The 23,191-nt window shown below is 40.9% G+C and overlaps 1 long non-coding RNA gene across 3 annotated transcripts in view; it reads right to left on the reverse strand.

Annotated features, from left to right (window-relative positions):
* The window catches only part of LOC310704814, a 63,037-nt gene that overhangs the window by 37,824 nt on the left and 2,022 nt on the right, over nucleotides 1-23,191 (reverse strand). The window contains exon 3 of one of the 3 annotated variants that reach the window (XR_014525039.1): nucleotides 5,408-5,497. The exons of 1 other annotated variant lie outside the window; for it this stretch is intronic. This is a non-coding gene — a long non-coding RNA (uncharacterized lncRNA). Of the gene's footprint in view, nucleotides 1-5,407; nucleotides 5,498-22,778; nucleotides 22,863-23,191 lie in introns of those variants that run through there. One more of the 3 variants, XR_014525040.1, reaches the window with a different exon arrangement.

Genomic DNA, 23,191 nt, shown 5'->3' on the forward strand with positions numbered 1-23,191 from the left:
GAACTACTTGGTGGATTGTGCCCTGCAACAGTTCCCTTCATGGGAAAGGGCTGGCATTGCCTAGAATCAGCCTACATCCTACATATTGCCTCTGTATGCACTTACACATACGTCTTTCTTTATTCTGTGCTGTTAAAAGCCGGCTATACATACCAACATTATGGCTTTTATTTTTAGCATCAGGTATCATAGATCTGCATGGAGTTGCCAAGATTTTTGCAAGACAAGCAAGTGGCCCTGGAGAGCAAATGATCTAAAGTTTCAAAGCAATGACAGCAGTATTTATGGAACATACTGAATAATTTTATACCTTCAGCTTTTGGGGACTTTTATAAAGAAATTAATAATTAAACAAGCCATTGTGACTTTAAAATGCACCACTCTTTAGAGGGAAAAGAAAACTGAACGTGATTTATCACAGGGGAGATATGTTAACGGTGCGTTTTCAGCTTTTGTACGATGAAAATGGTGGAATGCATTCTAGTGAACTGTGGGTGTCTAATAGGCCCTTCAGTTTAAGCACTAGTTTGAATTTCTTTTAATTCAGTAATACAATGACAAGCTAATGGAATTTATGCAATTTCAAAACATTTTTCATTCTGCAATTAGAAATGACTTTCTGATTGGAAGATATTTGGGAATATTGGAAAATCATTGTGATATGTGGAAATATCTGAGAAAAAGTGGGAAAGCTGTAAAATGGGTGGATGAGTTTTGAATGAAGGCTTTTCTAAAATTAGTACAGTGGTACCTCAGGTTAAGTACTTCATTCGTTCCGGAGGTCCGTTCTTAACCTGAAACTGTTCTTAACCTGAAGCACCACTTTAGCTAATGGGCCTCCTGCTGCTGCCGCACCGCTGGAGCACGATTTCTGTTCTCATCCTGAAGCAAAGTTCTTAACCCGAAGCACTATTTCTGGGTTAGCGGAGTCTGTAACCTGAAGCGTATGTAACCTGAGGTACCACTGTACATACTGACTGAACCTATGAATATTTGGATGTGGGCGGATAGGCAGGAAATGTCCTTTACTGAGAGAGTAATTTACCTTCCCATATTGCATAGATTTAACAACATAGATCAACTTCCACAAGCTGGTGCCCTCCGGATGTTTCAGGCTGCAACTCTCATCATCCCTGCCCATTGTTTTTGGTGGCTGGGGCTGATGGGAATGGAAGTTTTTCAATTTTACACTTCTCCAAATTTCATAACACACTTCTTGGCTCAAAACAAACTACAAAATGTGTATTTTGGGACATCTGTACTTTGAGAGAAAGTATTTATTTAAATATGAACACACACAAATTAATGCAAAAATTGGATGGAAAAGATTTATGAATTAACAAAGACTAGAAATTGATTGCTCTGCCCACCCATAGGCTAGATGTCAGCTTCTCCTGACACATAATATCTGCATGATTTACTGGTTATCTGAAAAACAGAGCTTAAATTATGAGATCTTTCCTATATCAAAGGAGAGGCCAGAAAATGTAATGCACAGTTCTGATGAAAATTACACTAAGAAGAATAAAGCTACCTAATATTAGACCATTCTTTTGTGGCTTTGAAAATACCTAGCAATGACAGAGTTAATCTCACCTCAGCATGTCCCCCCCCCCCATGATAAACAGAAAACATGAACAAAAATTAAGTTATTAAACTGCTTATGCCTTTGAGCAAAAATGAAGCGCTGAACATCTAGCCCCAAACCTGCCTGTTCTGCTAACTCGTTCCACTGATTATGGCAGACAGAATATATTGCTTCTAGTGATCTCAACAACACTGAAAGATTTCGGTAGCACTGAAAAACACTCTCACTCTGCCTTGTGCAGATAAATAATTGACACACCATTCACTTGAATATTTGGTGGGCTTGAAAAAAGAAATATAAAATGTAATTAGCTCTTATCTGCACCATGATTCCCAACACAGCATAATGAAATGTAAGAATTTAGAAAGAATGGATATTTTCACATACACATAAACAAGCTATACCACTTGTACTTGAGTTGGTTTTTCAGCTCTGTTATTGCTTAAGCATGTGCTTCATTGCTTACCCACAGCTGTACAGGCACAACCAATTTGCAATAAATAGGGAGCCATTCAAGAAATGTATGACTCTGGAAAGTGGTTTTTAAGCTACCCATTCATAAATTACAAGACAGGGGAAATCGCCCAAATAAATACTGGCAGCATTGGATTTAATTAACCAACAGTGTTTCGTTCCCATGTTTCTCCAGCTCTTGTAAGCAGGGATACTTCAAAGCTGAATTGGGATCATTCCACTTGAAAATAATATGATTACCCACTATTCAAAACCAGCTTGTGCCTCTTGTGTGTTCAGGCAAAATCTGTGCTGCCATAATCTTGCCCTAGTTGCAACAGCCTTTCAGCATGCCCACGAAGACACTACCAAAGTCTTATTGTCAAACCTCCAGGTGGGCTTCCTAAGAGTCAGCAGTTTTCTTGAATCAAGTATTTGTGGATGCTCTCTTGGGTTTTCAATCAGCACTGAGGAAGGCACATGTCTTCTTCAGATGTTACGCCCCTCCTGGGATGACAGAGAGAGTGGCGAAATCTCCCTCTGTTGCATTACCGTCACTTTCTTTGCTGCCCTCCCCCAGTTGGAGAACAAATGTCTGCAGCAAGGATCTGTTGCACTTGTGTAATTTCCCTGTGTGACTTAGAACCTGATCTTCCAGGGTTCCAAACTGGGTGATGAGTAAAGAAGGATTTTCACTTGCAGGTGTTACCCTCCTAACATGCGGTGAGCTTGACCTGGTCAGGGGAGAGTCAGAGGAGGTGGGGTGAAGAAGCACAACCCACTCTTCTCAGATTGAATTGCATTTGGGAGGGAATGTCTGAAGAGGGCTATAAACTATCCGGTCCTATGGACTCTCTTAGCAGGCACAAAGCACTGTGATATAGCTACAGTGTTTAAGGGGACAGAGACATCCCCACCTGCCCACCTGCTATGTATAGAAAAGTTGTATTGCTGTTCTTGGATGCCTATCTTTTATATATGGTGGTAAAATGTTGCATCCTGGATTTACCAACTGGAACAACCTATCACTGGCACTGTGTAGGAAAGGAGCTGCAGCAGAGAAGGTTTCCTCCATTGCTACCCTGACGAAGCTTGATTAAAAGGTTATTTGCTTCAGTTGGTCAGTTTTGATCAATTGAACACTGCCTATACTCTAGTAATCTACTCTGCCCTTTCCAGCTTCAAGTTCTCTGTAAATAAAGGGGAACTTGTACCAGTCAAGTGACAAAGAAGGATGTTTGGAAGCAGTCTCAGTTTTGAAGTTGGCCTGGTATCTCTAGTTGAGCTTTGCTATCCACAAAGCAGTTGTTAAATTTCCCCCAGATCTTTCTACAATCCCATTATTATTATTATTATTATTATTATTATTATTATTATTATTATTATTATTATTATTATTTTATATACTGCCCTATACCTGCAGGTCTCAGGGCAGTTCACAGGAAAAAATCAGAATATAAAACCACAAAGTACATAATCAAAATAAAACAACAACCCAATAACCCCCCCCCCATTTTAAAAGGGCATAGGATGTCAATCAAATCAACTAAAGGCCTGGTTAAAGAGGAATGTTTTTGCCTGACATCTAAAGGTGCATAATGAAGGCACCAGGCAAACCTCCCTGGGGAGAGCATGCCTCAGATGGGGAGCCATTGCAGAAAAGTCTTGTTCTCGTGTTGCCACCCTCCAGACCTTTTGTGGAGGAGGCACACAAAGGAGGGCCTCAGAAGATGATCTCAGGGTCCGGGTAGGTACATATGAAAAGAGGTGACTATTCCATGAGATTGTAGGAAGAGAACATCTTAATAGGTTGGTCAACCTATTTGTGTAACAGTAACCACTTGTACTGATGACACGGTACATAGAATGAACTCATGGGGAGAGGTCAGAATCATACTTGTAAACAATTTTCAGCAGTTCATCTAGATTTTTGTACCAAACCCACATACAACAAGAAGTGTCAGGTCCATAATATAAGTGAAAGGTATAAGATGAAGATCAGGTGACATCCACACATATGGGTATACTTGCAAAGAGCTTGACTATCTGAGGGGGTAACCTGGCCCAATCAGCACATACAGAGGAGTCCTTCATACATATGGCAGTGTGAGTGAGGCCAGTCTGTGCCTGCAACACCCCGCTGCAGTTCACATATTATTTCCCATTCATTATTTTCTATGCTGCTCAGGTCATCCAGATAAGTGAATTGGTATACATTTATCTGCTGTGCTGTGTTCAGTTTTAACACAGCAGTTGTCTATTTCTCTCATGTACTAGCAAGCAATCATATTAGCGAGCATTCCAGGAAATTCTTTTTGAAGTTCACACTCTAAATCTGGTTTTGCTCAAAACTTGCGGGCTACTGGAAAAAAAAGGAAAGAATTGTGTTCTGTTCTGCAAAGTGCATATCAGTGATTTGGTCCAATCTAAATGGACACTCAGTTTCTTTCACTGAACTTCAAACCCACTCCCTCGCTGTCAAGAAATAAAGGAAATGCATGCACAGCCAGCCTCCTGATTAAAGCAATTGTGATAATCAATGTGATTAGTGCCCTCCTTGCTTTGACCTGTATTTTTATTAAGCATTTAGAAGCATGCATCTACTGCAAAATCATGGATATTCTCTATTTTCTTTGCCTCGAAATCACATAGATGGAACAGTTTAGTTTGTTCCATCAATCAATACGAGTTTCACTGAATTGCTTTATTCTTGGCATAGCCTTGAGAACATCAAACATAGCAGAATCAGACTGAGGGCGGTGGTGGTGTCTATGCAAAGGCATAGTCATATACTACGATACGTAGTAATCATGGAAGCAAATTCAATAAGTAACACTTGCTTTTGTCTATCTCTGAATCTTTCAACAGTCAGCAACATAGGGTGGCCTTGGATTCTAGTGTCTGGTGAGTTCTTGACGTGGAGCTGTAAATTCATTGTTGCACTGAAATCCTTGATTGACCTCGGCTACTAAGAGGCATTGAAGTCTGTAAATGCTCTTTACATGGGCATAGAGCAGGCAGCACTATTCTAGACATCCTAGCACATAAAAATAATATTTCTACAATGCATTTGTTTTTTGTTTTTAAAAGAGCCTTGTATAATGAATTTGTACTTGTAGTTTACCCCAGAAGTGTCATAATGTATATATTAGTTTCACATTTATAGAAACACAGAAATTCATTAGACATGAGGAGAAGAGAAAAATGAAGCATTTTATATGGAGCAGGATGGAATGTAAATTGTTGGCTTTTTGTGACCTGTCTCTCTGCCAAGTTGCAGTCTAGACATTAGAGAATAGAAAAAAAAATATTTAGATAAGCACAGTAATGTAAAATATACTGTCAAACTTCTAAACTTACTTTTTTTGTAATAGAGCTGAATGTTTACACTGCTGAGCTGAGTTGAAATATGTGCCGGCCTCTCAGGTGCTACAGTAACTTAATAAAGGTTCAGCTCTGTAAAAACAACAACCCCTAATAGGATTATCAGGGCTGATCCAGGGCCACTCATGAACCAAAACCTAAAATGTCAGCAATCTGTGCCTCTTGACAAGTTTTGGTTAAAGTGTTGGCACTCTTCAAGCGTTCCTTGTGTGATGAGATCAAGCATAATGAAAAAGGTTGTGAGACCATGCAGTTAACTCCAGCCCTAAGCTGCATGGCTGCACATACCCTTGTTGTCACTCACTGTATTGGGCATAACTTCTGAAACAGGGAGAATGTTGTACATATGGAGGTTCACTGAATGTTGCTTGAGAACTGTATTTACCCAAGTTTCTATATTGTACATAGGGACTCCATGTATAGAGCTATCTTCATAAATTATGTCCAACACAGCATAGGCAATGGCAGGGGTGGGAGGAGCCCTATAACTTTGAAGGCTAGGGATAAATACTAAATTAAGCCTAAAAACTAAACCTTGTCTCCATCTCTAGCCAAAATCATAGTAAAAGCCATCCTCTGTGTGGCATTTGGTATCAGAGACAACCCCACCCCAAGCTAATTGCCATACCAGGGGGAATTAACCTTGGCTTACCTTTTCCAATACATACTGTACATACACACACTGCTCATGGAACTTTATTTCTAAAATCCAATGATGTGATTGCTAATGTAGAAACATCCTTACAGTGTATTTTAAATCTCAGCTGTTTATTCACAAGTGTACAGCTAGAGGAGATGGAACATGACCAAATATGCAGGCTTTATTAGTCCCAAATCAACATCTCCCAGGTATAAAAATATTCTGTAAAGCAACGAAATGAGAATCCACCAACATCAAGCACCATTAATCAAAAGAGCATCATTCCCCATCATTATATGCCAGGCTTAATCGCGAGTTCTTTGCATACAGAAAGGACTTCATGACCTATTCAACCTGCTCCTAACTGTTCTTTAAAAACCAGCACATTGTTGACTTAGCCTATTGCATTACAGTAAACCATAAACTTCTTTTGAACCTCTTATTGGCAGCCCATTCCTCATGACCTAAAATGTCTGGTAAATCACCATGGATTACTGCTGTTATCAGTGCAATACCTGTGCTTTGAGAACAAGTTTTCTGGCATCCTGTAGCTAATCTGAAAGTAGAGAGAGTAAAATACTTCCTCAAAGATACATAAAAGGAATTTTGGACGAGTCTGTTACTACTGTAAACAAGAAGATTATTAAATTCCTTTTGACTTTACTTTTCACCTGCCATGACTCTCCTTCAGCCTGAGAAGTGTTCAAGTATTTGGATCATGAATTGATGGAGTTAAAAACTATATATAGAAAAGTATTCATTTCCATGAAACTGCTAACACTTTGGAAAGTTGGCAGTTCTTAGGAGGCAATGAGGTTTATTTAACTAAGCCTGACACTAATAGTCGGAAATCTCTGAGTTATAATCCCCTAAATTTGGGTGAAATCACTTTGGTCTCAGTTTTGGTCCCGAAAAATGCATAAGGCTTCTCTACTACTGCAGTTTAGCAGTATCAACCTTTTTACTTCACCATTAAGCCTTTCATCTGTGGGCATGTTATAAACTACTCTGTGGGCGGTCCTATTATTAGGCGCAGTGAGGCAGCCGCCTCAGGCAGCAGCTCCTAGGTGTTATGAAAAGATGGTGAATGGTTAGTTGTTCAATTTACTATTGCTATATTTTTATTACTAGGGAGGCGTGCTTGTGGGAGTTTATGTTTCAGACGCTAGAATAACTTGTCTGACCTTGGATTAATAACTTGTCTGACCTTGACAGGGGGTGGAGTGGGGCACCTTAGGCAGCAAAATGTCTCAGTAGGACCCTGAATCAACCAGGTACTTATGTGGTAATGGATTATTCCATGACAAAATTTTTTAAAAAAATGACAGTAAAGTTTTAACCAGCCTTCCAATCAATTATGTGCTTGCCTTCAACACTCAGATCTAATCCTTTAAAAAAGTTTTATCTCATGGAGAAATGCACTCTTACAGATTTCCTCCGCACTGAATAATTACAACCGAGGAGCCACACAGGGAATCTCTTCCTTGACAAATCCTCATGATCCAACGGCAAAATAAGCTTAACCCTCTTCATAAGCATAAGTCTTGGGAAGGGTGAATGAACTCAGCAGGGGGAAAGGCAAATGGTGGCACAAAGCAGGTCCTGTTCAGCATAAGGAGGGGTGGGGAAGGGCTGTAAATAAGCAAGGAGCATTTGCTCAACAGTGGCATCTCTGACAGAGGAGCAGTAAATAAAGAAGGGGAAATATGCACTCCGAGGTAGCAAGCCCTGTCTCACATATGAAACCTTACCAGACAGAAATCTATACATTTCCCATCAGCACGCACAAGCATCTTTACTAATGACATTCAGATGCATTTGAAGCAATGCATAATGGGTTGGTTTAATGAGTGGGTGCCCACTCTCCGTATGTTGTGAACTGCAATGACAGCTCCTAAATCTATGGTGAAGCAACCTGTGGAAAGTAAGGCGGCACACAGAGTAACAAACAATTGTCAGCAGCTGGAGAGCATAATTCCTGAAGCTGCATGTTTGTGAGGAAGTGAGAGGGAAGAGGGAGTGTTTCGTGTTGCCAGTGTTCAAGTCTTATGTCGCAGAGCACATGCCCCCTTCTTACTTGGGGGATTCCAGTGGAACATTGTGTGGAGTAGCTGTTTATTTTCCTCCAAATACCTGGGCTTTACCTTATGCAGTCGAAGGTGCTCATGATGTTAGCCGCTCTGAGCCCGGCCTCAGCCGGGGAGGGCAGGATACAAATAAATTATTATTATTATTATTATTATTATTATTATTATTATTATTATTCAGCAGTGGCAATGGCTCGTACGGCTGACCTTTGACAACAGAGAGCTTTTCTGCAACTGGGATAAGTGCCTCACCAGAGAGTGGGAGATACTTCACTGTTGATGGGAAGAATGAAACACAACTCACACAAGACACAGTATTGACACAGAACAAAGAATGTGTGGAGGAGACTGAGATATAGGGAACAGTCATGCCAGCTGCACAATACAACATGGGTTTCCCAACCTTGCATACCTGTGCTTTGTCTTGGCAGCCTCTGATATAGAAGTGGAGTGAGTAGAGTTTGGTGATGGGTGTTTTGTGTCTATAGCTCTGAGAACAGTTATCTGTGTTAGGAGGCTAAGCTGTTGGTGCAAAGTGCTTTCCCCTCTTAATTCCCACCACTAAAGGTATGCGTGTCTGTGTGTATGCACACGCATGCACGCACACACATGCATAACATGGGACCATAGCTCCAATGACCTATGGCTCTTTATCAGAGTTATGGTTTCCTTGTGTGTGATTTATATACTGGTGTTAGTATGCTGTGATAGTATGCTGAGTTTTACCATATCCTAATTCCAATAGTGCTGATGTGGGCTTCAGTACAGGGTGTAATTCAATATAGGGGAAGCTTTTTTAAAAAACAAAACAAAACCCTCCAACAGAAGTCAGTTGGCAACTCAAATGAAGCCAGTGTGGTGTAGTGGTTAAGAGCGGTGAACTCGTAATCTGGTGAACCAGGTTCGCGTCACCGCTCCTCCACATGCAGACCTTGGGCCAGTCACACTTCTTTGAAGTCTCTCAGCCCCACTCACCTCACAGAGTGTTTGTTGTGGCGGAGGAAGGGAAAGGAGAATGTTAGCCGCTTTGAGACTCCTTCAGGTAGTGATAAAGCGGGATATCAAATCCAAGTGATGGAAACATGCACAGGATTTCCTAAGCTGACTTTGTGCTGGAGAGAGGTCAGGACCCTGGACAAGAGCAAGGGTGCAGGTTTAGAGCTCAAGAGCAAGTATTTCAGGACCATGGGCAACAATTTTGTAGCTGTGATCAGGAAGGAACAAGTCACTTCAGTACTGTACTGGCATGTTGCAAACTCCAGTTTATAGCCTGGCCTGGAGGATCTAGAATTGGAGCTGCATTATCCTTTAGTGCAGCTGTCAACTCCTTTTAGGTAGCAGGTTTTGGGCTGTGAAAACTAGGTTTGCAGGAGTTATGTAGGACTTTTTTTTTTTGATCCACAGGTGAGTCAGTAGTCTATTCCTCAGAGTCATATGTAAAGTTACATCCTCATAGTTTGTGGGACTAGGTGCAGAATATGATACTAGCGGATTTACTTTGGAGAGGGCAGGGAGTGAGTCTGTTTCCTCTTCAGAGCTACTGATGCTTAAAAAAAGGTAAAGGTACCCCTGCCCGTACGGGCCAGTCTTGACAGACTCTAGGGTTGTGCGCTCATCTCACTCTAGAGGCCGGGAGCCAGCGCTGTCCGCAGACACTTCCAGGTCACGTGGCCAGCGTGACAAGCTGCATCTGGCGAGCCAGTGCAGCACACATGGAAATGCCGTTTACCTTCCCGCTAGTAAGCGGTCCCTATTTATCTACTTGCACCCAGGGGTGCTTTCGAACTGCTAGGTTGGCAGGCGCTGGGACCGAGCAATGGGAGCGCACCCCGCCGCGGGGATTCGAACCGCCGACCATGCGATCGGCAAGTACTAGGCGCTGAGGTTTTACCCACAGCGCCACCTGCGTCCCTTACTGATGCTTAGGGACTGTGAATTGGAGAACACAGGGCCATGACATGATTAGGGCTGGAGGAAACTTTGTCATTGATTGTGTGTGACCATGGACAGAAGTGGAAGAGGATATGACATTGGTGTGCTCCTCACCCTGCTGACATATCTTCACTGATGGAACAGCTCTGCTGGTATAGTATTCTGCTGGGAAATATGGGGTTCTACCAGCATATCTGTCATGGCTGACAGTTTTCATATATGTATGTAGCTTTAATTCTATAAATGTTTCATTTTTATAATTGATCGTCCTGTGTTTTTAATGGTCCTTATTTTTATCTATAAGCCTCCTGTGTCCTGTCAAAGAGAATGGTGAAGAACAAATATAACAACAACAACAACAACAACAACAACAACAACAACAACAACAACAACAACAACACAAGTGTAGTAAGACCTCTCCCAGATTCTAAAGACTCTTCAGCCAGGCTATCTCAACTATAGGATTGCATTTCTGGAGTCTTTTTGGTTTCTGATGGAAAAGGCACCAGATTGTCATTGGACTCAGAATATATAATATAAATAACTTATGAGATAAAGATTCATCATTTCTGCACTAAAAATGAAGAAGAAAATCAATAATATCATTTGACTTTAACCTGAAACAATGCAATTTTCTTTTCTTTATAAAAAATAAATAATGTGATACTTTCTTTTAAGAGGAGGATGACAGGAAAGCAAATAATGCCAGAATGTCATTAGTGTGTCCGATCCTCAATGAATTCCCTCAATAAGGGCAAAGTGCAACTTTATGCGAAGTAAAGGGTAAACTGATGCAGAGAATCTATCCTTCATACCATTTCCTCCTATATTCAGAATATCCTCCTAATGTCTGTTTATACTTAACAAGCCCTGACCACGTAGTGGAGATGGATATGATATTCTTTTCCCCTTGTTGCAAATTATTTTAATTGCCTGTGCAAAGGGTAATTGCCCCAATCAGCAGAGGTTGGCGGATCATCCGAGAACATTTATTTTGCAATTTATCTATTTTAAAGTATGTACTTTCCACATGTATTTTGGATACTCTCACTACATGCAAAGAGTGCCTTTGAGTATTTTCTTGGAGTCCTTTTGACCTCAAGGTTCAAGAATTAATAAATTCATTTTGGCAATCAAAGCCAAACTGAATGTTAATGTAACATTTGGACTGATATCTTTCATGAAAACAAGATGTTTGTAAGTGTAGTATGGCTCTGGTTTTTTATACAATGAGAAAGTATAATATACTGAATAATTGTTGAAAGTACTTGGCCTCATGCAGAGTATTTGATATTAAAACATGCCTACTGGCAAGCTCTGAAATGGATGCCTCCTTTTTCATTTCTGGGTAGAATTTGCACCTTTGCTACAATAATTCCACTTTGCATCCCCCCCCCCATTATTATTCTGATAAAGGAACAAGAAATATATGCAGGAGATGCTGTTTCAACAGCAGGAAGTTATGTTACATTAATGAAATTTGAACTTTTGTTGCGAAAACTATGTAGCTGAATTCTGGGGGCGGGGGGAATCGCCCTCATTTGTGACTTACAAAATCCAGTAAAAAGCAAGGACGCAACAAATATCTCTTGTTCAGCTCTGACAGGTCACAGTGTAGGCTGAATAGATATAGTTTGCAGCAATTTGTTTCTGCCTCTTTGACAACAGAAACATGTTTGAATTTGGTTGTGGTCAAGAGTACATGTGAGCTGCGTTTCCCCTGCTATTTGGAAACTGGGCTTTGTGGAAATTTCATTTCCAGAAGAGAATACGAATCAGTTATGATGTGGTTGGAAGAGTTCTTTTTGGGACAGTTTTCAAAATAAGGGTGGTTGCTGAAATGAAAGCAAATAACTGCCAGAGAAGGTCAACTTAAAGGAGGAGGGATGGGGGACCTGTAGCATCCAGATGTTGCTGGAGCAGAACTCCTATCTTTCCTGACCCTTGGCAATGTCTCACTCAACCCGATGGGGGTTGCAGTCCAACATATATTTTTTTATTAGCTTTATTAACATCTCTTATATTATATGACACATTTCATATAGCATATCTCATATAACATATACATATACATGAGTATTGTACATCTTCTTGAGTAAACGTATATATAATCCGTGTAAGCAAAAACCATATACAAGTAATATTGCGTGGACAGGCGGAGTCCCCAGATCCTGCATGGTCCCCCCGTCATGTGGAATAACGACTCAAGACAACGTGCTATGGGATTAAATTGGCCACAACTTTATTAAATTTCAAATGTGGGTAGACCTTGGCTCAGGCATTGGGCGTTCTCCCTCCCCGGTCCCCAGCCGGGGACCTAGGGAGCATCAGGGTTATCCAGTGTGTGTGGGGGGGATGGGCCGGCTCTGGAGAACATATGTTCAAGCAGAGATGGCCGCCCCCGTAACGCCGCCGCCGCAGGAGAGAGCAATGACGACCTTTCGGTGTACGGCCAAAGCCTCCCTTCATAAAACCCCTTTAACGGGGAACCCTGGTATCGCCGCCGCAAAGAGGAAGATGGACAAAAGGATTCCGCCCAAGGCCTGATACCGCCAAAGTTGTGACGTTTTGCTACGGGAAAGGCGAAACCTGCCAATGCAGGGAAATTCCTTTCCGGCCCTTTAACAGCGACCTTAACGTAGCAGCGCCCGCATACCTGTGAAGAAAAGTTAACCTGCAAAACCTGTGAAGACAAGTTAACCTGCAAATTAAGACATTAACTGAGGGTGGGTAGGGTGGGAGAAGCTCTGGAGCCAAGTGAGGATTCCTAGGTAAGATCCTCCCTCTATTGTGTGGGCAGGTAATCCCTCCCCTACCTGGCCTGGTCTCCTTGGCAACGCTTCCCCCAGGTGGGACTGGACAACTGACTGAGGTAGGCGGAGACCTCCAGGTATCACACCTGAGGGAAGGCAAAGCCAAGCCTATGCTGTTGGGGCCACTCCAGATCTAAGGGCTGCACGCGTCCACGCAAAGGGCGCCCCCCGTTTTAAGCGGGGAGCGGTCATTCTGTTTACTTACATAAATTAGTCTGATTCATATTTTTCCTATCTTTTGTTGTCTTATCTATTTATTAACATGAATTAAAGGGGGGAAAACCAAGAACAAAAAAGAAAGAAAGAAAAAAAAGGTGTAGTTGGACTTCCTGTCATTTCCCAGTCTATAGTCTTATTCTAGTAATGAATGTACCTATCATTATTGGGTTATTCTTTATATTCCTTCTAATACATTCTTACAACAGTTAGTACCTCTTGACTTATTTGTCACATGTTTCATTATATAAGGGTCAATTAAATGCTGCCATATACATTATACCACTGTTATAATTTAATAAATATTTCTTATATTTATCCCATTTTTGTATGAATATTTCTCTTGCGTTGCCTCTCAAGCTATTTGTCAGTTGCGCCATTTCTATATAATCCTGTAATTTATTTTGCCAGTCCGATATGGTAGGAACATTTTCCCCTTTCCAGTTCATTGCTATCAATGTTTGAGCTGCAGCCGTGGCATATAGAAAAATTATTTCAGATTTTTCAGAATATTGTTGCTGAGAATGCTTAGCAGAAAAGCCTCAGGCTTTTTTAGAAAGGTTAATCCAAAGATTTTTTTCAGCTCATCATAAACAAGAAACAAACATTCTCTGATCTTTCTACATGTCCACCACATATGATACATGTTGGAGTCCAACATTTGGAGGACCACAGATTCCCCATCACACTGTTTCAGGAAGTGTGAATTAGGTAAAGGTAAAGGGTAAAGGGACCCCTGACCATTAGGTCCAGTTGTGACCGACTCTGGGGTTGCGGCACTCACCTCGCTTTATTGGCCGAGGGAGCCAGCGTACAGCTTCCAGGTCATGTGGCCAGAATGACTAAGCCGCTTCTGGCAAACCAGAGCAGTGCACGGAAACGCCGTTTACCTTCCCGCCGGAGCGGTACCTATTTATCTACTTGAACTTTGGTGTGCTTTCGAACTGCTAGGTTGGCAGCAGCAGGGACTGAGCAACAGGAGCTCACCCCGTTGCAGGGATTCAAACCACCGACCTTCCAATCGGCAAGCCCTAGGTGCAGTGGTTTAGACCACAGTGAATTAGGTAGGTTTGCATTAAAAAGTGAACTAAAACAAATTTCTTCCCTATCCCTACTTATGTCCATGTACACACAGGGAGAGAGAAACCCAGCTGATAACTGCATTCCAACAACTCATTTCTGCTGGACTTCCGTTGACTTCTGCAACAATTTGCATTCCCCCCAAAAAAATATCCCCATGAAAATTCAGCAGCATTTTGTGCAAATTTCTAATATATATGTATTTGCAAGCAACTTTCCTAAATATAATGCATTCTTCAATGTTTACTAATATATGCATTTGAAAACACTTTCCCCTAAAATAATACATTGTTTTGTATACATTGTTTGGTATATTTGTGGTGCATTACCACTATTCAGAGAAGTGCAGATTATGGAGGACAGCTGCGTCTAGTCATGTATTGGTTTGAGACGTATGCATTAGGTAGGTTCTAATTAAAATGCAAACAAAGTGGAATTTGTCTGCCATTCTTAGTGTAAGGAAATGAGAGCTGGTGCATATGTTCACACTCGATTTTCTTTTCTTTTTTAAAGCACCCCAAACTCTATCTGAAGAGTAAAAAGAGAAATAAAGTTGATTTATCAGGAATACAACTTTCAGAAGAGGTAGTCTGCTCCTGCAAAAACAACAAATAATTTTGGTGTGCCTTAAAAATGAGCACATTTACTAAGTTATCATGGACTAAAGTCCATTTTATAATACATAAGTACCAGAAGACAGAGCCTGCCCTTATAAATTAGGACAGTTGGAATATATAAAGCAGCCATTTTGAAATTACTTGTCAAGGTGCTATAATGGAACTTTAATGGCTCCATGAAATGTTAACTTTCTGGGACATTTTTAAAAACCTGCTCTTTTTTCTTGATTCAGGACATAAAGTCTGCTTCTTAACCATTTCTAGAAAAAATATATATAATATGCTCAGTAAATCAAACAACATTTGTATAGATCACTAAGAACATTTGTGTGCATTTCTCTCACTTTGTTTCAGCTCTTGTTGCTACAGAAGTTTGTTCCAATTGAGAAAAAGGTGCTTGTTCAGATATTCCTGCTGTTCTCATGTAGAAGTTTGCACACCTTGAGCTTCACTGTGTAATGCTTTCCACTTTCTATAACCATGCAAGGTGAGTCAGCCAGCAATTTTAATTTCCTTTGCAGTTTGTGGCTTTTGTTTCCTTCCTCATCATAACTATATTGGGTGTTCTGTACAGTGCATTAGTTCCGTGTCCTCGTTTATCTATTTACTAGCTAAGACAATTGCATTGTTTTATAGAAGCTACAAATGGGATTGTCTTTAACGAGGATCCTGGTTACGCATGGGCCCCTGAGACAATCCCTGCAAGGTCGAAGGTGCTGGGCGTGGCCCAGGCCTTGTCTGTATGGCCCCACAATCACACCAGGCCATTTGAGCCAATCAGTGCAGGTGGCGTGATTGGTGGGGGTCTATAAAATCAGCAGTGCGACATGGCTGAGGTACTTGCTTTGCGCTGCTGAACACCCACCCTCCCCTCCCTATTTGTAGGTGTTGCTGCTTTGGCCTTGCTTCGGATATTGGTTGGTTGCCTGTTTTGGAACAGGGGCCGGGTAGTAATTTCTCCATTTGGCAAATTGGCAGTGGCCACTTGGTTTTCACCTACCCCCTTAGCAATCATCACAACTTTGTAAGGTTAGGTGGTTAGGCATTGGCTTAATGAAGTGTGTGGGAGGGGAGGTGCGGCCATCACCTGCCCCTCCATGAATAAGGGCATCCCAGTAAAGGAATTTGGGGGTCCTGGATCTCGTCTGAAGTCTGCTTGAGGGGCTAGCTAGGGCCATGCCAGGACCACAGGAACCCCGGGGTGAGCTTCGGTTGATCTTCATCGATGTTGTTCCCTCGTTTGGTGTTTACCCTTTCAGACTACCAGCCAGAGGGGCAGGAGTCAGTTATAGTCTGTTGCCAGTGCCTAAGCCAATACCACTCACTTTGCTCTAATCAATAAAGTTGTGGCCTAACTTTTGCCCATTAACATAAACCAAAATTATTTGTCAGTGTAAAGTTATTTACCAGGGGAAGGGATTAGGGGCCTTGGGGGCACAACCACAATCTTAATATACAAACCAACAGGCAACTGGCAGGGTTTCAAGGGGGGCAGCTCATCCTGAAAAGGGTTCCAAACACAAGGATTGAGATCTGGATTTGGAAACCCTTTGTGCAATGAACTGGGTTCTTTTAGACTCAGCAGATCACATACCAGCTCAGGAGCATGTTACCTTGGGTGTTAGCCATGTGCATTCCTGCAGGCCACATTGTACGTTCTACAGTGAGTGCCTAAACAGGACACTTAATTGGTAATATGCCCCAAAGTTCCATAAATATGCTTAGGATTGTACTGTTGAACCTATTTTTCCACAAATGAAATATTATGCTTTATTTGAAAAAACCCTCACAGAATTCTTTTAAAAAATGTATTCTTAACTTTTTCATCTCAGATGCATTAAAAGAAATTGTGGTCTCAGCCTTAGACAACAAAGAAATAAATGCAGGAACTGCCTACCCTGAAAACGAATGTTTAAGGTTCCTCTAAGATGATCTTTGTAGAAATGTTATAAATAACTGGAAATTCAACAAAAGCAGGGGATGTGGGAAGAAGTCAAGTAGTGGTCACAAATGTAAGACTTGAGGAGGAGAAAGCACTAATGTACAAAAATAAAGCACTTAAAAAACAAACAAAAATAAGAAGCTCTAAAAGCAAGGATTCTTAGTCAACCACAAGCATTTCTAAGCTTTGTACTGGATGAAAAGAAGAGTATTCTTGAGGAAGAAGCCTGCCATTGTCATGTTCAGTATTGTTTCAACCCAAGAAAAATGCTTCGGGAATCAAAACAGGGTGACATTTAAAATAAATAACTTTGGATTCTGCATAGACTATATTAAAAGAAAGTATTTTGGGGAGCTGAAAAGGCTTAGTTTGTATAAAGCTGAATTACAACAATGTGTGGAAGAAGAAACTTTTTCTTCGCATGGACATCTAACTGTTATGAAAGTTTAATTAAATCTTTTATTGAATTTGCATAGAACAGGCACAAGACTTACAAGACTTACATGCCAAAATGTACTGCTGCAATTAAATACTGACTGAATATATGAATAAGTAACAAATTATCTACATAGGGAAGCATATGTTTGGTTTTCTTTCTGGCCAATTTGTTACTACCGTATCAGATGTATTCTGGATGGTTTATTTATGAATTCTAGGACAAAAGGCACTACCCTGTAGAATTTGTCATTATTTTGTTATGCTGTAAATATCAGTAAGAATAGCAGCAACGCTTGTTATCTCTATACTGTAATTTGTAGAGATTAATTCCCATGTGATTTTTGATGTACTTGTTTGTCTCAGAAACTACATTTTATTTATGCATTAAGTTATGTTCAGAATTTTATTTATGTTTCTATGGATAAAATCAGTTAAAATGCACTTCTGAAGAAATCATTAAAGGTTATAGTTATTTCCTAAAATTTATACACCACTTGATTGTAAAAACAAAAACAAAACAGCTTAAAATCAGTTGTGTAGCCAACATAGTTACATATAATGAATTCCATGCATGGGATGAAAAAAAGCTCCATTGAATTCTGGCCCATTTCCATGAACAATTCAAAGTCTCACACAACTTGGGATACAGGAATACAGGAATGCCCTATACCAAGTAAGACAATTGGTCCAACTAACTCAATATTGTCTATGCTGACTGACAGGTTTCTAGGTGAGAGTCTTTCCAGCCTGGATATACAGGGACTGAACCTCAGACCTTGGGTCCACAAAGCATGATTTCTACTGCTGAGCTACAGGCCTTCCTCAAGGATTCAGGTACTTGGGAAGCCTTCTTTTACTGCATGAATCTGCTTGGGTATTAAGACCAGCATCCAAAATCCCTGATAACCCTGACAAGTGAGGCAGGTAATCACCAGAGAGGGGGCCTGTTTAGCTGAGGCATCCCACATGTAGAATTCTCCCCTCAGAAAGACTCCTCTGCCCCCTGTGCTATTACCTTTTAGGCACCAGGTTAATATATTTTTGCTTTCCCGGGCATTTTAAATTGCTGATGCTGTTTTATTATTGCTAGGTAATGTTTGATGCTGCTGTTAAGGATTGCTCCATTATCTGTTTTTTTGTTCGTTTCTGTTTTTTAATTCTGTTTTGTGAGCTGCACTTTTTTTTTTTTTTAAAGGAGCAGTCTATAAATCTTTCTAAATAACAAAAGGAATTTAGGAAGCACTTCACATCCAAGCTGGGATAAGTGGAGTTTGGAGCAGGCAGATCTCTGACTGAGCCTGGGCTGGATCAGGGCTATGCCAGCTGAAGTCTCTGATCCTGGCTCAGCTGGAGATACACTGAGGTAAATCTCCAATCACAGCTCAGCTGGGCTCAGATTAGGCCAGAATAAATCCTTAAAAAGGATCTTTCTGGGGGCATAACAGGATGGGACAAGGCATGGGGAAGAATCATAGAATCATAGAATCATAGAGTTAGAAGAGACCACAAGGGCCATCGAGTCCAACCCCCTGCCAAGCAGGAAACACCATCAGAGCACTCCTGACATATGGTTGTCAAGCCTCTGCTTAAAGACCTCCAAAGTAGGAGACTCCACCACACTCCTTGGCAGCAAATTCCACTGTCGAACAGCTCTTACTGTCAGGAAGTTCTTCCTAATGTTTAGGTGGAATCTTCTTTCTTGTAGTTTGGATCCATTGCTCCGTGTCCGCTTCTCTGGAGCAGCAGAAAACAACCTTTCTCCCTCCTCTATGTGACATCCTTTTATATATTTGAACATGGCTATCATATCACCCCTTAACCTCCTCTTCTCCAGGCTAAACATGCCCAGCTCCCTTAGCCGTTCCTCATAAGGCATCGTTTCCAGGCCTTTGACCATTTTGGTTGCCCTCCTCTGGACACGTTCCAGTTTGTCAGTGTCCTTGAACTGTGGTGCCCAGAACTGGACACAGTACTCCAGGTGAGGTCTGACCAGAGCAGAATACAGTGGCACTATTACTTCCCTTGATCTAGATGCTATACTCCTATTGATGCAGCCCAGAATTGCATTGGCTTTTTTAGCTGCCGCGTCACACTGTTGGCTCATGTCAAGTTTGTGGTCAACCAGGACGCCTAGATCCTTTTCACATGTACTGCTCTCAAGCCAGGTGTCCCCCATCTTGTATTTGTGCCTCTCATTTTTTTTGCCCAAGTGCAATACTTTACATTTCTCCCTGTTAAAATTCATCTTGTTTGTTTTTGCCCAGTTCTCTAATCTGTCAAGGTCGTTTTGAAGTGTGATCCTGTCCTCTGGGGTGTTCAGTTCAGCCATGTGACCCAGCAACGCAATAGCAATGGAAACCCCCCAAAGGGCCAGTGTAAATTCTGTAGCACTGCGTTAAAATAAAAGCTTGTTTTTCCTCTGCAGGGCTTGGACCAGCTCAGCTTGCCCCTGAATGGAGTTTGGAGTGGGCAGGTTGCCCTGACATAATTTACCTTGCTGTAAATTATGCTGGTTTCCTGTAGTTTAGATTCCCTGTCAGTGCTGCAACCCCCTTTGAGTTCCTGATCTAGGAGTAAGATACAGTATAAAATTGATGTTATTGTGAGATGTTTGCACATTCTAAAGGACTATTTTCAAGTGAGGCCTGCAGCACAAAATTAAGAGTGGGAAAATTTTATTAATTTTAAGAGAACTAAAAGCAATATCAGAGAGTCAATAGCCCCATGATGTAGATACATTACTTTTGTTCCACTGTTACCTTGAGTCAAATAGATTTTTCCCCTTTATCAAAGACAAATGTTGGATGACAATACAGATCAGAAACACTGATTTCTCCTTCAACATTGAAAAACAAAAACAACCCACCAACACCTATTGTTTCTCCTGCTTTGTGTGTTATAGCTAAAGTGGCTCAGACCTGAGACAATGCTCATTCTGGATGAATCTTAAAACTTAAGAAAATCAGAACTAAAAACACCCACAATCCTCTCAGTTCAGAAAGTAATAAAAATTGCAATTCTCATAGGAAAATGCTTTCAGAAAATGTAAGAAATGTAAGAAATCACTTCTCTCTCTGAAGTTTAACTCTTATTAATCATTCCATTCAGACATTGCTGTTGTGTATCTAATATGCCAAATGTATTTCAATTATTTAGTAGCTGTAATATTGTATTTATTTTATCCAGCACCTCTATGGTCTGTGATTGTGATTGAGTATTGCTAATGCACAAAAGGTTTCCTACTGCTTTGATGTTTTGCTTAGCGATTCTCAAAACCCTTTCATTTTTGAAGGTTGTAGAGAAGTGTTGCTTAAATTTGTGAGGGTTTTAAAAGCCTCTTGTAATCAGACACAAAGTTAGGAAAATGGGATGGAAATGACTGAAGCCATTTTTATAGGTACAAAAATCCACTTAGTGAGACAGAAAGACCTGCTAGCCCACAGGCAGTGCTATTTTTCTAGAACTCACCATGAACCCTTCTCTCGTTCTCTTAGAATGGCAATGGCGCCTACCTGAGTGGTGCTGAAAAAAAGCCCTGTCCACAGGTATATCACTCAACAATCTTTACTAATATTATACATTGGATAAAGCAAAAATAAAATAAAAGGGGGGGGGAGGAATCACTTGAGAGTATTTTTAGAACTAGGCACGCATGGGTCTGTTCCTCTAAATAAACATGTGCAGGATGGAGCTGAATAATACAAAAAGGGTTTCAAAAGGTGCATTCCACCTCGAGAACAGCAGTGAGGGGGTTAAAAGGACCTAGAGGCTCTCCATTAAAAAGAAAAATACACAAGTGCTCATATTTCTGGATCAAAGCCGAAGTGTTTGGAAAGATGTTAATAGTGAAGCACCTGGATCACCATGTTTTTATGGGTGTAGCTGCTTTTGCTAGGTAATTTAATATGGCTCATTCACATCTGTCATTTCAATTTTTGAAGTCCTATTAAAAATGGAGCGTTCTCTGTCAGGCAGAGAGTGCACGGATATGGTTCAGCTGCTGCCTAGCTTATGGGATTTCAAGATTGGACTACGTATATTGAATGTGTACAGAAACAGTATTTATATGTCAATAGCAAATATGGATGCTAAATTAACTATACCAAAAGCTTTGGCAACCATCCGGTAATGCTCCAGCTCTGATTTTGCCCCTCATTCCCCCCCCCCTAGTTTTTGAAATGGGGAAGTGAGAGGAAAGAATAGGAAATATAATCAATGCTGTTGGGACTATTCTTCTGTTGTGAACTAATACTAATTGTATGAAAAGAACTTCCCATGAAAATTCTTGTGATAAAGAAATGATACATGTCCATTCTTGGAACAGTCTGCAGTTTTCATCTGAACCTGTTATGGGTAGATTTCCATGACTGTGTCCTACTGCATAAATTGAGGTTTCTCCTTAATTTCTATCAGATATAAATTGGCATTATTGAGGGAGCAGCTGCCATTGGTCTTGAGAGTTGAGAGGTCATCTAGCAGCAGCCATTTCAGCAGGTTTCCTGAACTGTTTCCATCCCAATGGGTTATTATAAGAATTGCCGCTTTTAAGAATATGGGCTTGATCTTGCTGCTTCCTCTTCCCTCCCCATTCCCCCCCTTTGTGTGCCATGTCTATCAGTCTACTAAAGAATTCTGTAACCCACTCTGAGAGTGCTCTTTAAATAAATGCATATTTCAGATTTGAATTTGGTTCCACTAATGTCCAATGCTTGAGAGCACATGTGCTTAGCTGCTTTTATAGTGCTTATGTCTGTGGCTGCCTTTCTTGTCTATAGGGCTGCCATACACCCAAATTTTCCCAGACAGTACTGAGATTTCAAAGGTGGGATTGACGTCCAGGGTGGGGTCGGGGTTTCTGAAAGGCAGTGCTCTGTCCTGGATCTTAGGCAAGTCAATTGAAAAATTGCATTTTTTTGACGTTTTGTGGGGAGCTCAAGAATTTTGGGGTCTTCTTAAAAAAAAACCTCAGCAACTTTTGTGATGTTGTGCTTTCCTATCAATAGGATAGACCCTGTTGTCTATCCTAACCTCTTTCACTGCTTGGAAAAAAGGGTATTTCCCTTGAGGAGAGAGTTTTGAATCCTTGTTCCAGGAAGGCTTTTGTATGTTTTCAGCAGGCCTCTAGCCTTAACATTTACTTTGTGCTCTAAAGCAGTGTTTGAGTGGAACATATGATGATTCAAATCTTGGGATACCTTGGGATGAGCAATACTGGAGTCATTGCTGGCTGTGTTGCTGGGGTTGATGGACCATCTTGTATGTTTCCTGTGTGTTTTGTGTTTGTCTGATGTCAGTGTGTGTGTGCGCCTATCGTAATTAATTCATTGGCTGCCTCCATGCATGGGGGCATAATTTGTTTGTTTTATTTATTTATACAAGTATTTATAGACCACCTTTTTGCAAAACACTAGGGTGGTGTACAGCAGCATGAAACACATTCAAAAGCAACACAGAAGGATAATTAAAATGACTGGCTGCTCAAGAAAATTTTAAGCAACTGCGTAGGCCTGTCTGCGTAAGAATGTCTTCAAGAGGAACCTGAAAGTCACAAGTAAGGATGCTGTTCCACCATCATAGCAGCAGCAGCTCTCTGTCTCCCCGAGTGAAATTTGAGCATAGGATTGTTCTGTCCATTCCTCATGGCCTTTTAAAAGTCATCCTGCTTTCTTTTCCTTAGTATTATCACAAACAACAATAATTTATCAGAGGCTGATGACTATCCAGAAACATAATTAATCATGATCATCTATGTCATGCCTAATTATGGAGAGCTATCCCTGGGGACAGACTCCAGTTACGTTCTGAAACCTTCAGACTGTAATGATTTCCCATTGTATTGTAAATATTCTTGGTCCACACTCACAGAAATATAGAGTGTATTTATGGTGCCAGGGGTCAAAAGAATACAATGAAGTGGTATACAATTAAGTGTGAGTACCCCATGTATTTAAAAAATACATACTTCAGTTCTAGAAAGTTTAATTTGCATTCTTCACACATG

This window comes from Podarcis liolepis (genome assembly GCF_965112155.1).
Source record: "Podarcis liolepis genome assembly, chromosome: 4".
Taxonomy (NCBI): Eukaryota; Metazoa; Chordata; class Lepidosauria; order Squamata; family Lacertidae; genus Podarcis; species Podarcis liolepis.